General features: G+C 36.9%; 1 protein-coding gene across 1 annotated transcript in view; it reads right to left on the bottom strand.

Annotated features, from left to right (window-relative positions):
- The window catches only part of CAMKMT (calmodulin-lysine N-methyltransferase), a 335,286-nt gene that overhangs the window by 235,733 nt on the left and 84,535 nt on the right, over window positions 1–15,018 (bottom strand). The window lies entirely within an intron of this gene.

The following is a 15,018-nucleotide window of genomic DNA, read 5'->3' as shown; positions in this document are numbered from 1 at the left end:
TACTGAGCATCACCTTTTCATATCAAAAGGACTTCTCTCTCTGTTTTCTCACCTTGATCACTTTGCTGCCTTTGACACTATGGTCAGCTTCTTCTCTATCACTCATCTCCCTGGGCTTCCATGAGTCTATGCCATCATGCTTCCTCATCTGCGTTATTTCACTTCCCATTACTTCGTTTGGTCTTTTGGATGGCTCTCATATATTCCTCCCTCTTCCTTTCTGTCAGCATCCTTTAAGATCCTCTCCTATTTTCATATATTCTCTCCCTGGGTGACCTCATCTACAACTCTGTATCTACCTCTTCATTGCTAACTCTGCCCCCCTCTCAATTCTCATATCTACCTCTCTGACTCCCAGCTTCTGTCGCAAATGCAATGTGTCAAAACATTGAACTTAGCTTTCCTCCCAAATTTTATCCTTTGTCTCCCTACTCTCCCACCATCAACAAACCTACAGTTCTCCCACTCACTCTAGATCACAACCTCATTGTTGGCTTTGACTCCTCTCTCTTCTCCCCCTACTCCATCTAGGCTCTCTTTAAGACTCTTCCAACTGATAAAACCCTTGTCTATGCGTTGCTCATTTCTCCCATCTTGACTGCTGCAACCTCCACCTCTCTCTCCTGTTTCCGCATCTCACCTATTTCCCCCTCTAGCCTAATAATTTTCTCCTGCTGTTCCTATCACATTACACTCTTCTCAAGTTTTGTTGCTGGATTTCTTCATCAACTTCTAGCACATCTTCAAGGCTCTATACAAATCTGCCCCTTCTACATCTCTTCACCCATTTCCCATTAGTCTCCATATACTACTGTACACTCTGCTCAATCTTTTCTTGTTAGTGCCCCCTTTCTCTCTTTTCATACTTTCAGTTTCACTCCTACTTTTCATGCTATCCTCACAGTTGGAACAGCTTCCTTCCCCTTCTTCAAATCCCTCCTTAAAAAGCACTACTTTTTTTTACTAGCTTTCCAACACTGATTATCTGTCAGATGCAATATAAATTGAAATACTTCCTTCCTCATCTGCCAAGATCAAAACCTAGATACCTACATCTCTTTTGTCTTCACCACAAGAGCCAAAACCACAACAGAACCCAAAGCACAAAGAGTGCATGGTATACAGGAAATTACTCCCCACTACTCCAAAGGAAAACAATATCACTGACTCCTGCAATGAAAGGCATGTATACTATTATTTGAGTTGAACAGGCTGAGTTAAGGACACAGGCCTTAACTCACAATTCCCTTGCTTTTCTCAGCTTATTTTACTCCTAAATAGGGTGACCAGATAGCAAGTGTGAAAAATTGGGACAGGGGTCAGGGGGTAATAGGCATCTATGTAACACAAAGCCCTGAATATCAGGACTGTTCCCATAAAATCGGGACATCTGGTCACCCTAATCCTAAATGCTGTTGATACATTGGGGGTGAGGTTGTATTGGCTAATATTTTAATATATTCACAACTTGTCAGAGAAAATAAATAATAGCTAAAGTTTATGATTTTTATTTCTAAGTTTCTGCAACAGTTGGACCACCATTTTTGCCGATATGCATACAAAAATATACTTTTTTTAAAAAATTCATCATTAAAAATTATATAAAACAATTTAGTTTAATTATTTCATTTTTGTAATTAAATATTGATATTCTACAGTAAAGCTGCAACAGAGACAAGAGGATGAAGTAATAGAGAATAATGAAGTGAAATATGATGATAGGCACCCTGTTTATTATAGTTATGTGAGATTTCCACAAATATTTATCTCCATTTTAATTACAATATTGCTTCTTTTAATACACATAACAAGGATATAAATTAATTCCATATTTGATCCTAACTCTGATTATTTCCTGTTAATCTGAGAAGAGAGGGTTGCCAAGTGTTGCCAGAGGACTGCATTTGCTTACCAATTGTAAAGTAAGTTTAAAAGGTTCTAAAACTTCTAAAATAAGCCCAGATCCCATAAAGGGATCCACCCATAGGGCATCTCATTCAATGACAAAGCACTTATACAGATGAACTGGTGATAGCAAAACCGAGAACATTTTAGGGAAAACATCCTACTGTAGAAAGACCATAAAGAGTAATCTCACTCAAATTAATGGAGATATTCTCATGAGTAATGGATGCTGAATCAAGCTTTATTTCCTTCTCTGTAAAATAAATGAAAAGGAAATGAATGCTTTATTTTCAAGTTACTTCCAGAACATACAAAAATTCACACATATACAAGATACATTTTCTAGAAGCTAAATGGTTTGTCTTTGAAAAATATAGTAAGGCCCAAATTTTCAAGAGTGCATGCAAATATTTACATATGCTTAACTTGCATACCCATTGCCAGATGCAGACACGCATACAATAGGATGGTCATGATTTTGAAAATTTAGGCTGAAAGAGATTTCACTTCTACTTCATTGTTGTAATTATCAGCAGGAAATACATTTTTAAAATTAAGCCCACAACAGAACTTTAATTCTCGTGCTATTTTTTTTATCAGTCACAGCTGAACATACACACAGAATGTTCATCCCTCACCTCCAACATTGTGATTGGATGCTTTCTGCAGAATTTCATCTGGTCAAGGAGCATCCGCCAGCTCAAAATTTATTAAATAAAGCTATATTTCTAAACTATTAAGATTAAGGAATAAAACTCTCAGAGGTTAAACAATAATCACAAAAGAAATTAATTTTCCCTATCCTTTCCAAAAAAGGGAGTTAGAGCTAATGTAGCATTCCGTAAATTAAGTGCAAATTTAATAAACATATTCATACACAATAGTGTTTGTGTGCATAGCACAAAAAGAAACTAGCACAGTACAAAAAGAAAGAGTAAACATTTCTCTAGAACAAAAGAAAGATCTTTCATGTGAGAATTAAACTACTCCCAAAGTAAGAGGTATGTTAAATCTCTTAATTAAAGATACGGCAGTTTTTCAATTTATGCATTTTCAAAGTTGCCCAAATTTATATATTTACTTTGTATATGCTTTCAAAGTAAATATCAAAGTAAAGGGCCAGGAGGTAAAGAATAGCTCAAAAAACAGGAAGTTATAATTGAGACACTTTTGATCATTAAAAATATCTTGATTCAAGTTCTCCCTTTCTCTCTCCTCATATTAAGATTTCCAGTTTGTTGATGAACCAACCATGTTTGGCATAATTAACACTAAGATCTTCAGAACTCAGTGACTGAAAATAATTGCTTCTCTCTTTTCTTTCCTGAGTACGCTGAAGCCCAACCTAAAGATTTAGAGCTGACTGGACAAATATAAAGGATGTCAGAAACAGTGACCGTTGACATGCCATTCAAGGCGCATGGAAGAGAGTTCAGGCTTGAATGCCTCTAAACCGCTCATTGGTAAGATCAGCTATCAGTGAGACACAGTGTAAGTCAGCACAATTCACTGAGCCTGCTATGACCTTAAAATCATTGCTCCTGGGGCATGTTCATCCACCAATTAGTTTATATGCTCACTGGAAATCCATTGCTCAGTAAATGCACTGGTCTCTCATTCCACGGTGTTGATGAAGTGTGTGTGATGGCTTTCTCTTCACAACTTGACCCCTAAAGCTGACCCATCGGGAACTGAAGTATTCATGCCACTTGAGCACATCCTTGGTTATCACAGATTTTGATATTTTCTTTTAAAACTACCATCGCTCACATTTTTCCCTTAATTTTAAATGCTCTGCAGTTGATTAAGTGAAGAGACTTTTGATTTTCACACACAACCCCTTTTGTGGATATGCCTTTATATAGAGAGAGACATATACATAAAAAGGCATATCTACAAAAAATTTAGAAGAGTGGAGTGATATAAAGATTTGTTCAAGTTTTGCCATAAATAAATATTAAAATAGTGTCCTGTCTGAAGTATAGTTTTTAAGCCTTAATATCTGCATTTTTATCCCCCATAGGTTTATTTGCCAATAATAGCAAGATGATTAAAATAATTAGACAGTGGGGCTCTATTTATTTAATACAAAAAGGTAAGAGAGAGTCTTCTATCAGACATTGATCAGAAGATTAATTACATATATTCTAAATACATTTACAATGATTATGTATGTGCCTTTTTCTGTACAGAATGCTCTCTATCTTTACCAGCTTTCCAAGCTATGACCCTCTTATTTCAGGTTACTCCTAAAAACTTGAAAACAGCAAGTAAACTAACAAATATATACAAAAATAAATAAATAAAAATCCCAAGCTAATTTCCTCTCTGGGCTTATTCATCTTGATTTTTTTGATGGTTTAGGAATGGTCTTCATTTTAATGTTTTGTACAGTGTGAAGCACGTTTTCTGTGTTTAGCAAAAAATAAATAATAATCAAAGATAGCATTTCTTGCCTTATCCCATCACAGAAGTTATCATCTGCTGGGTCCCCTTCACTGTCTCTCAGGCTAAATTCTCCATAAAGCTGGTCAAAAAATGTTTTCATTAAATAAAATTGACCAAAAAATGGACTTTTAACTAAACAAAAAATAAAGCAAAAAAAATATTTTCTGATTTTTTTCTGTTTTTGAAGAAGCACAAAAATGAAAAATTACAGGGTTTGTGTGTGCATGCGCGCGTCCGGTTGGGGGGGGGGGGGGGAGAAAGGTTGGTCTGGGGTTTTTTTTTCCCCCTTCCGTTCCTTTTACAGTGGCAAAATGGAAAAAGGCTGAGAAAAGGAGAAAAACTGAACAATTTCTATAAAGTTTTTTGTAAACATTTTCAACAAATAAAAAAGTATTCCTTTTCAAAATCTTGTAAAAGAAATATTTTGATTTTTAAAAAAATTATTGGAAACACCCCCCACCATTTTTCAACCAGCTCTTCTAAGATCAGTAGGATTGTGTTCTCAGTGGAGAGCCTATGCTTCTGAAAACACTTCTTCTTGTGGTCCACCAGAGTTTGGCAAACTTTAGAGCAGAGCATAAGATCTTTCAAGTTGCACCAAATTTCAATTTCTTGCACTAGCTTTCAAGAATCTATGGCACATAACTTCACCCCTCTCAACTTATCAGATCTTGTCTGTTTATCACCCCCTCTGTTACATTAATAATGCCAATTTTGATCCCTTATGTCATTTATTTTTCCTATAATCATCATTGCACCTTTTTCCATGCCACCCTTTGACCTGAAACATTCTTCCTCTTGTCCACCAAGCAACCTCTCTTCCATTTATATCCTTCATGAAAATTCACCATTTACCTTCCTTCTTTTATATGCTAGAAAAAAAATTACTGATTCACCAAGATCTACTTTAACTGATTAACCACACAATATTTAACACAGATAAACAGGATGACCTTAGTCGCTATTGGCCTGACATCATTCCTGGGCAGAATCAGAGAAAGGCTGATATGAGATGCAATCAGTAAACAACTAAAAGTTGGTAGCATAATGAGTTCCAATCCAATTTTTATGGAAAATAGGTCTTGTCAAACAAACTTGATATCGTTTTTTGATGAGAGTACAAGTCTGGTTGATAAAAGGTACCTGTGTTGACACTCAGATTTCTGTAAATCTTAGTAACAATGACATTCTGATTTTAAAAGTTATCACTATACAAAAAAATCAATGTATGGCATATTAAATAAAAATTGGTTAACATGCCAATTTCAAAAAGCTTTTGAAAATCAGGACTCCATTATCTTATCTAGTAGGATTCCACAGGGATCTGTTCTTAGCCTAATATCTTTATCAATGATCAGGAAGAAAATATAAAATTATTACTTGGTAAAGTTAATAGATTACACAAAAATTGGTGGAGAGGTAAATAATGATAAACATCAGGTCAGTTATACAGAGAGACAATGATAGCTTAGTGAACCGTATGCATTTGAATAACATATGTTTTAATACAGCCAAATGTAAAGTCATACATCCAAGAACAAAGATCACAGGTTAGACATGCAGGATGAGAGACTGGTGACTTTGAAAAATAAGTTGGGGTCCTGATAGATTACTACAGAACATGAGCTGCTAATGTGATTCTGTGGCTAAGAAAGCTAAACACAAATTGTAGATGTTTAGAAGGGGAATAACAAGTATGAATAGGGAGATGGTATACATATCGCATTGGTGAGACTACAGTTAGCCATTTGATGAGTCCAAAAATAACTGGTCAATTGACTGGTCAAATATTGATCAAATAATGTCAAAAAAGGTCAAATAATTTAAAGCACTAACTTATTACAGAAACAACAACAGTAAGAAAAAAAGAGTAAGATTTTATGGTCTCTAATAGGCTTAGCCTTAGAGGCATATTTATCCCTAACTACATAAAACAAGTTACTTAACTGAATTATTTTAAAACACAATGAAATGATGTTTTAGAAAATGAAAGAATAGTTATTACCTTTCTTATCAATGTTAGGTAAGCATTTAAATTTAATGTTATTCAAGACTGAACAATTACAAAAGAAAAGAAAAATGAAATTAAAGAGAAAGAATGAAATTAAACAGAAATAAAACAAATACATTGCAATTATAAAAGAAAAAAGTTATTTTAAAATGCACTTATGCTAGGTAGGCAGCAGGCCAACTCGGTGAGCAGCTTAATGCCAGTGCCTCTTCTCTCCTTGTGTCTTGGAGAAGGAAGTTTAATGACCATGAAGCCTCCTTTTTCTCCCTCAATCTCTTCTGAGTTAACATCTGTACATTTGTCTAGTCAGTTTAGATTGTAAGCTCTTCGGGTCAGGTACTGTGTCTTTTAACTTGGTAAATGTGCTTTGCAAACTTCCATGTATATTGATGACTTGGTATACAAATAAATATATACATACATACAATGCTTATTCTGGAAGATTCCAGCCAATCAAGATGCTCAATTTTCAATTAGTTCACCTTTTTCTCAACAGGGGATATTAGGATATAGTAAAGGGAGTTACCAAGACATTTAAGTAGGTTCACTAACAGATGGCTCCATGACACAATCAAAAAGCTAGATCACTGCCTACATCTGGACATTCTTGCTGGAATATTTGACAATATTTGCTTATGATCAAATAATAGGTGTCAATTGACATTACTTGACCAGTCAATTGACTGGCTTGCCAAGCCTAGGTGAGACCATTATTGGAATAATGTATCCAGTTCTAGTGTCCACAGCTCAAAAAAAGGCTATTGAAAAATCAGAAAGGGTTCAGAAAAGAGCCACAAAGAATTTTGAGATTTGGAAATCCTCCTTACAATGACAGATTAAAAAACCTCTATCTATTTAACTTATCCAGGAGAAGGTAAAGAAGTGACTTGTTCATGGTCTATAAATACCTGCACAAGGTGATGGCTTTTAATAATATAAGGTTTTTAATCTAGAAAACAAAAGATAACAAGATCCAGTGGCTGAAAGCAGAAACTAGACAAATTCAGACTAAAAATAAGGTACACATTTTTAACAAAGGATAACTAACCACTGGAAAACGTATTTAGGAATGTGGTGGATACTCCATCATTAAAGTCTTTAAATCAAGGTTGGATGTCTTTCTAAAAGCTATGCGCTAGCTCAGCCAGAAGTTATGGGATTGATGCAGGAATTACTGAGTGAAATTCAATGGTTTATGTTATGCAGGAGGTCAGACTAGATGATAATAATGTTCCTTTGGCCTTGAGTGAAATCCTGCCCATACTGAAGTCAATACAAGTTCTGTCATGGACTTCAACAGGTCCAAGATTTCAGCCCATGTATTATTGTACAACTGTAAACCTAATCTCACTGCACTTCACTCCTCCTTACTGACACCATGTCTTAGATTTACAACCTGATCCTGCATTGAGAACCGCACAAGCACAGAGCCTTTGAGTGTATGCTGTCTCTTGTCAGGGATAATGCCTCTGTTCACTGTGAAGTGCCTTAGACTATTGGACACATTCAAATAATAAATAATAATAATAATGCATTTTAAAGAGGTTCATCCATTTATAAAATGACTGAATATAACTTTTTATTATTCTATTTTCTGACAAGACTTTCAATACATTTTATAAAAATTAAATCTCTCAAGTAAGTGTCTGATTGTAAATCAGAATTTATTTATTTGTTTTTAAAGAATTACAGTACACCACCATTTATTATAACAATATGCACGTAGCACCCATATTGCCTAATTATTCAGAAGACCTGTGTTTTGGAGAAGCTTAGTGGCTTCTTATCACAACAGATATCAGAGGTGACACATTTGGTCTTTAAGGAAAACAGATTATGAGACAGAACAAACAGAATCCTGGAGCCTATCATGGCTGGTCATTCCACAGATCAAGACTGACAGCAATCTCAAAGAACGCTGCCCATCTCGTTCCTTTTTCCTGGAAAATAAAGGTGTCAAAATGACAGCCACTACAAAAAAGGTAGAAGAGGGCTTGTTACAGGGGGAAACTGCAGCCCCAGAATGAAAGGTAGACAAAAAAAACCCATGCAGATACATAATCTGAGACAGAGGGAAGGGGCGTATGTCCTACAGAGTATGAATACAATCAAAGAATTCACATTGACAAGCACAGCATTGCAAACCAGAGATAAGGAACATAAGAGAGCACCAAATAATTAGCCAGTTTATTTAAGAAGATCAGCATGGAAAGGCTTACGATTATTTGCTAAAGAGGATGTACATAAGAGAGACAGTAAATAACTAACAGCACAAACTATATCCTATTCAGAACTCTTTCAGAACCCAAACTTTAAACATATTCAGGTTTCAAAATTATTTGGCTGTCACTATAATAATTGTGATCCCAACTCTATAATTCCTTTTCCTCCCGAGTCAGTCTACCTTCTGTCTTTTTCCTCCTTTCTGAACAAACTTCCCAAACATTAAGAAGGTTCCATTACCTTTATATCCACAATATCTAGCTTCAGAAAGTTTAGTTACTGTTACTGTAGTACCCAAACGCCTAATACGCATTGGAGATATTAGGAACGCATTGGAGACATTTGCTGCTAGCAGTCGCAGATTAGATACATGTCATTGTAGGCAGTCTCATCATACCATCCCCTCCATAAACTTATCAAGTTCAGTCTTGAAGCCAGTTAGTTGTTTTGCTCTCACTGCTCCCCTTGGAAGGCTCTTCCAGAACTTCATTCCTCTGATGGTTAGTAACCTTCACCTAATTTCAAACCTAAACTTGTTGATGGACATTTTATATCTATTTGTTATTGTGTCCACTGGAACTTCACTTAAATAACACCTCTACCTCCCTGGTATTTATCCCTCCGATGTATTTATAGAGAGTAATCATCTCCCCTCAGCCTTCTTTTGGTTAAACTAAACAAGTCAAGGTCTTTGAGTCTCCTCTCATAAGGTAGGTTTTCTATTCCTCCGATCATCCTAGTAGCTCTTCTCTGCACCTGGTCTAGTTCGAATTCATCTTTCTTAAATATGGGAGACCAGAATTGCACAAAGTATTCCAAATGAGATCTCACCAGTGCCTTGTATAATGGTACTAACACTTCCCTGTCTCTACTGGAAATACCTCACTTGATGCATCCTAGGACTGCATTAGCCTTTTTCACGGCCGCATCACACTGGTGGCTCATAGTCATCCTGTGATCCACCAATACGCCCAGTTCTTTCTTCTCCTGGGGCAGCTGTACCTGGTATGTTGTGCAAAATTAAGCACTTGGGACTTTTTCAAGGGGAAAAGGCAGTATGCCGCATTTATTGACAGAAACTAAAGTAATAACTAACTTAAACCTACACACACACACACACACACACGCGCGCGCCCAAACATACCAGAAAGTGTTCTATAGTTATATATAGCTACCAGTCCGCATTGTGGCTTGAGATCGTAGCTAGGGTTCGTTGCTGGAATTCGTGGCTCGTGGCAGCTACCTGGCCAGGGAAGCTGGGCACGAGGAGAGCAGGGTCCTTGTCGGGCGCGCACCGACGCTCTTCTTTAGATGATATGTAGAACGCTGTTTTTCCCCCAAAGCCTTGAAATCTCACCCAGTCTTTTATAGGTTTTTCAGTTCTGCTGTGTCACGTCGCTTCTCTGTGACCCTTGATTGCTGGTACAATAGCAGACGTGACTTTCAGCTTGTTCTTTGATGTCTTTGATTAAGTTTGATTAAGTTTTTCTGGGGTGGATCCTTCTTTGCTTTTTGGGGCTATGTTCACACTCTTCAGCCTAGGATGGACTTCACACTTCATCAGGACAACTTCATCAAGACAAGCTGGCAGTTTGGGTCTGACTCACACACACATACACCCTTCATTCATACCTTGTTCAGATAACTATCTTATTCATCTAAAGGTTTAGAAAGGGTTTGACACAAGATGGAGTACATAGAGTCAAAATGGGGTTTTTACACAAGATGGAGTACATAGGTCAAAATGGGGTTTTACATTCACAATATGGAGTATGACTGAGAGAAGTTCAAATGTTACATGATTTCAATAATAACCATATAGAGGTTGACACAAATAAGGGTATGAATTAAAAGCTATGAATTAATCTACAGGGTTACAATTACCATTAAAAACTCTGAATTAAGCTACAGGGTTACAATTACAATTTTATTCCTACAGGTACACTGGCTGATTTGGAAAACCATTAAAAAAAGATTTTAAACACTGCAAACTGGAACTGTGGAAAATCAGACCATAGACGTCTCAAGCTCAGTAGCCAAATTAGAGGACAGTTTTGAAAAGGAGTGCCCAAACTGACTTGCTCAAGATCACATGGTAACTTTGAGGCAGAGGCTAAAATATGATTAGAGTCCTGCTGCAAGTCTCTTTCACTAACCGCTTTCCCCACTTTCCCTCATATGGATATTAGATTGCTAAATGAATTAATCAATCGACTTCAATGAGAGACTGAGTACAAACCTCTCGGCCCCTAATATACACATTCATCATGGACATTCAAAAGAAAAAATGACCACTTGCCAAGTTCTTAGTTCTGTTTCTGTATTCACTGTAGTGTATTCAGCTGGGACAAGAAATCCTTTAACCATCTCGATTGTTTATTATAAGGACACTAAACTCTCTTAGACTGGCAGGACCAAGTAAAAGAGAGTTTTTCAGATGGTGTCAACTGTAACAAAGTGTACATGGTATGCAATGAAATCACATACTTAAAATTATTTCTAGTCTTGAACAGTAAAATAATATGTTGTATAGCATTAGATACAGACATTGATGAGAAAATGTAACTTAATACACAGAAAAAATCTCAACATTATTAAGCCAGTAACAAAAACAAACAATACCTATCGAATAGTAAGCAGATGCTCAGAGACAGATGTCATGGTTACAGGACTAGCTGCATTTCTGTGCCCTTACTGGTCTCTCTAAATGCACCCCTCAGGCCTCATGCCAGTACCTTTTCTGGAGCAGAATCATGTGATTTGCTTGCTCTTAGACTGGGCCCTGGGCCAGAGGAACCTGTGAATCAGCCATGCTCATCCAGCAGGTCCAAGTGAGTTTGGCACCTGCAATTCTTCCCTTGTGGAGTATGTGATGAGTGAGACAGACTGCCTTCTTAAACCAAAGTAATGTCTAATCTCAACAGTTGGAAGGAAGTTAAAGAAAATTATTTTAAAACAATAAATAGTCAACACAGATGCATCATACTTTACTTATAGGCTTTCCATTCCCTGATGATAGCACAGGCAGGACTGATTTCTTCAGATACCCCTGCATCAGTCTGAACAGCTCCCCATCAACCACTCCCCATGGAAAGGGGGAGTCCCTTTTTATCCAGCCATAGTCCTTGTGATCTTTGGGTTTCCAGCCTTGGCCTTGCACAGCAAAACAATTTTTGTAACTTGGCTGGAGCCCAGAGATAGAAATGTCACAGTTAATAGCTTGAGCACCGTCTCTTAACAGAGGATGGTTTAGCTTGAGCATTGGTTTGCTGCCTATTTGTTTTTCATAAACTCCCCTAACATATTCAAACATGCCAATAACCTAATATAATCATATAGTAAACATCCCAATATCCAGATCAACATACAGTATTCATACATTATTACACAGCAGCTCAGGTCCATCACAACAAAGATCAGCAAAGAAAGAAGACACAGGAGAGCAATGACCAGAGACCACTTATTCATAGTGAATAATTTATTCAATAAATGTAGCCCTTTTTTCTGTGTCAAAAATTATCTGTGAATAGTTAGACTATTGCAATTTTGATAATACTCTTACACTTAGTGCAAATATATTTCAGCCTATGGATTGCTTGCAAGTCTTTCACTGACATGATTCATCATTATTTATGGAGTGTGACTGGTCTCCTAAGTCACATGATACTGTTCCTGCACCCTCACTGGATCAACCAGAGGCTCAAATTAAATTGTTGGAAAAAACTGACACTTTTCACGGGAATGTATTGGTTTGGACAAAACTTTCATGGGGAAGATTTCCCAGGTCCAGGATGGAATTTCTGATCAAAATGAGAGAGAGAGAGAGAGAGAGAGAGAGAGAGAAAGATCTCTGGCAAGAATAACCAACAGCTGTGTGATTAGGGGTGCTTACCAAATTCCTTCTGTTCCTGATTCAGAACCAGAGTCCCCTAACCACAGGGCTATTGGGTATTCTTTTTCTCTTGCTCTCTCTTGCTAAAAAAGTCAGAAGGTCACAGGTTCATCCTAATGCAGAACAGGGAAAAATATTGAAATCTTGAAAATTTTCTCAGGATGGGAAATCAGTTTCCCACCTAGTTCTAGTCCTTATATGTATGTAACTCAGTGAAACAAATTGAGGGTGGGGGTTGTGCATGGAAATACTACAGGAATGATCTTCAGAGCCAGGTTCCACCCAGGTCTCTGCTTGCATAACTCTCACTAACGTCAATGGCAGGTTCACATAAAAGACATACATGTCTGGGTCTCAAGGCGCCAAGTGCAATTATGAGGTGCTAGGCAGCCACAACTCCTGTTGATTTTAACAAGAGTTGCAGCTGCTCAGTAATTCCTAGGAAGTGCTCAGGACCTCTCAAGAATTGAGTACAGGACCTCCATTCTACTAACATTTATGCACATGCTTAACCTTAAGCAGGTGAGTAGTTCTATGGACTTTGATGGGATCTGGGTCCTTAATTTGCATATCCATTGAATATTTTTCTATTTCATATTCTTTTCAGCTTTTTTCCTTTTATTTTACATATGTCAAATTCAGCTAATTCTGCATTTTTCAGATTTTAATTAAACTAATGTAATATTTTTGCTAGTTGGAGCTGACAATCACTCACAGAAAACAATGGAAACACTATGTGTATTGATATGTTCCAAATTACAAATATTTAAGTGCATGAAAATAAAATAAAAAAAAATCCAGGACCAAAAACACCCTGTAATCTAGGGTGACATTGCATTATCTGCAGAACTATACCTACATCACTGGAAAATATTTAATATCATAATAGTGATTAAAATATTATAGCATAAGCTCTAGCTTTTGAAAGTATTCTCATTAAGGACAATATCCCACCAAATTAAAATATCAAATGCCCCTTGAACCCGTTCTTTTAAGATTAACTAGGTGAAATCTAAGTACAGAAAAATTCAACTATTTTAGTAACAATACTTAGAAAAATCACGTGAAATCTGTAAGTTGTTTCATAGGAATTTGAGTTAAATAAGTGGTGAATCCTTGTGTTACTCAAGACTGAAAGTCAGAGCTTAACATTTAAGACTCTGAAAACCGACATTCTAATAAAAGGGGCCTTATATAAAGCACAGCTATTAAAAAAAAATACAGCCACTTTTTAAGTCATTTCGACTTCATTCCTAGAGCCAGATTCACTTTTAAAAAAATATTTAAAAGTTATTCAAGATTCCAGCAAAGGCTAAATTTACAAGTTAGCCGTTGTCACTTTTTTTTAAAGAAGTAATAGTCTGTACACATCCTTGTTTGTATATTATATTATGAATGAACGATTTGGGCGCATGATCTTTGTAAAGTACATTTTGAATTTTTTTTTTAATTTTGTAATTTCATTGGAGCTGTTGAATTAACAATTAACATTTAAAAAAAATTTTAAATGTTAAAATCTCCAATTTCCTCGCCACACTAATGATGAGATTTCCTACATTCCTCCCCCATCTAAGAATTAAGATGGTGATTCCCAATTTGATAAATATACTGCAATAAAAAAATAAAGGCCCATTTTAACTTTAAAAAGCCTCTTATCTAGTTTTCCTTGTAACTATATAAAGCAGCCAGAATATCTTTTGCAGTACTGCTGAGTTTCCCTTAACACTGGGGTTAAGGTCAGAACAGTGACTGAAAAAGTACACCTTCTTACTCAGCAAGTCTTCTCCCTGAGTTTTCAGAGTTGTAGCTCCTGACTTTACTGACAAAAGTCCAGAAATTCTGTTAGCACAGCAGAACCAACACGGTTAAAAGACAATAAGCTAGGACCAGATCCACAAAAGGACTTAGGTGCTTAAGTCCAAAATTTAGGTGCTTAAGTCCAAAATTTAGGTACCAGTGCCACTGAGATCCTCAAAATCCCTGCTCAGTTGCTACTTAACTCTGGAAGCATCTAAAATCCCTCAGTGTCTAAATTTCCGCTGTCAAAGTCCCCTACGTGCCTACATTTCCACCGCTGGGCATGCACACAAAGTCTCAGTCAAGGCACATAAGCACCTATTGCATGCCTAAACCCGAGCAGGATCTTTAGACCAGGTGAAAAGAGGCATTGCCCTGCCTATCTCACCTGTGAGGCCCAATTGGTAGGCATTCTCAAAGCACACCTAACTCCACACAAGACACCCAAGGGGTAGGGAAGGAGCCCCTAACCACTGGGCTCTGAGATATTCTGATACAGGGCTCTCCCAATCTCTCCTGATGAAGCTATTCCACTGTATATAACTAATTAAGTATGCATTGGGACAGCAAGAGAAAATGACTCTATAGTCCCATGGCTATAGCACTCACCTGAGGACTGGGAAACCCATATTCAAATCCCTTCTCCACATCAGGCTGAGGGGAGACTTGAACTGGGGTCTCCCACATTGCAGGAGAATACCCTAACCATTGGGCTAAAGGTTATATGGGAACCCATCTCCCT

The sequence above is a fragment of the Emydura macquarii genome, unplaced genomic scaffold (assembly GCF_026122565.2).
Source record: "Emydura macquarii macquarii isolate MOO-44397 ecotype Brisbane River unplaced genomic scaffold, CSIRO-AGI_Emac_v2 contig_2676, whole genome shotgun sequence".
Taxonomy (NCBI): domain Eukaryota; kingdom Metazoa; phylum Chordata; order Testudines; family Chelidae; genus Emydura; species Emydura macquarii.
Note: the sequence above shows the minus strand (reverse complement) of the source record. Positions and strands in the feature narration are given on the sequence as shown.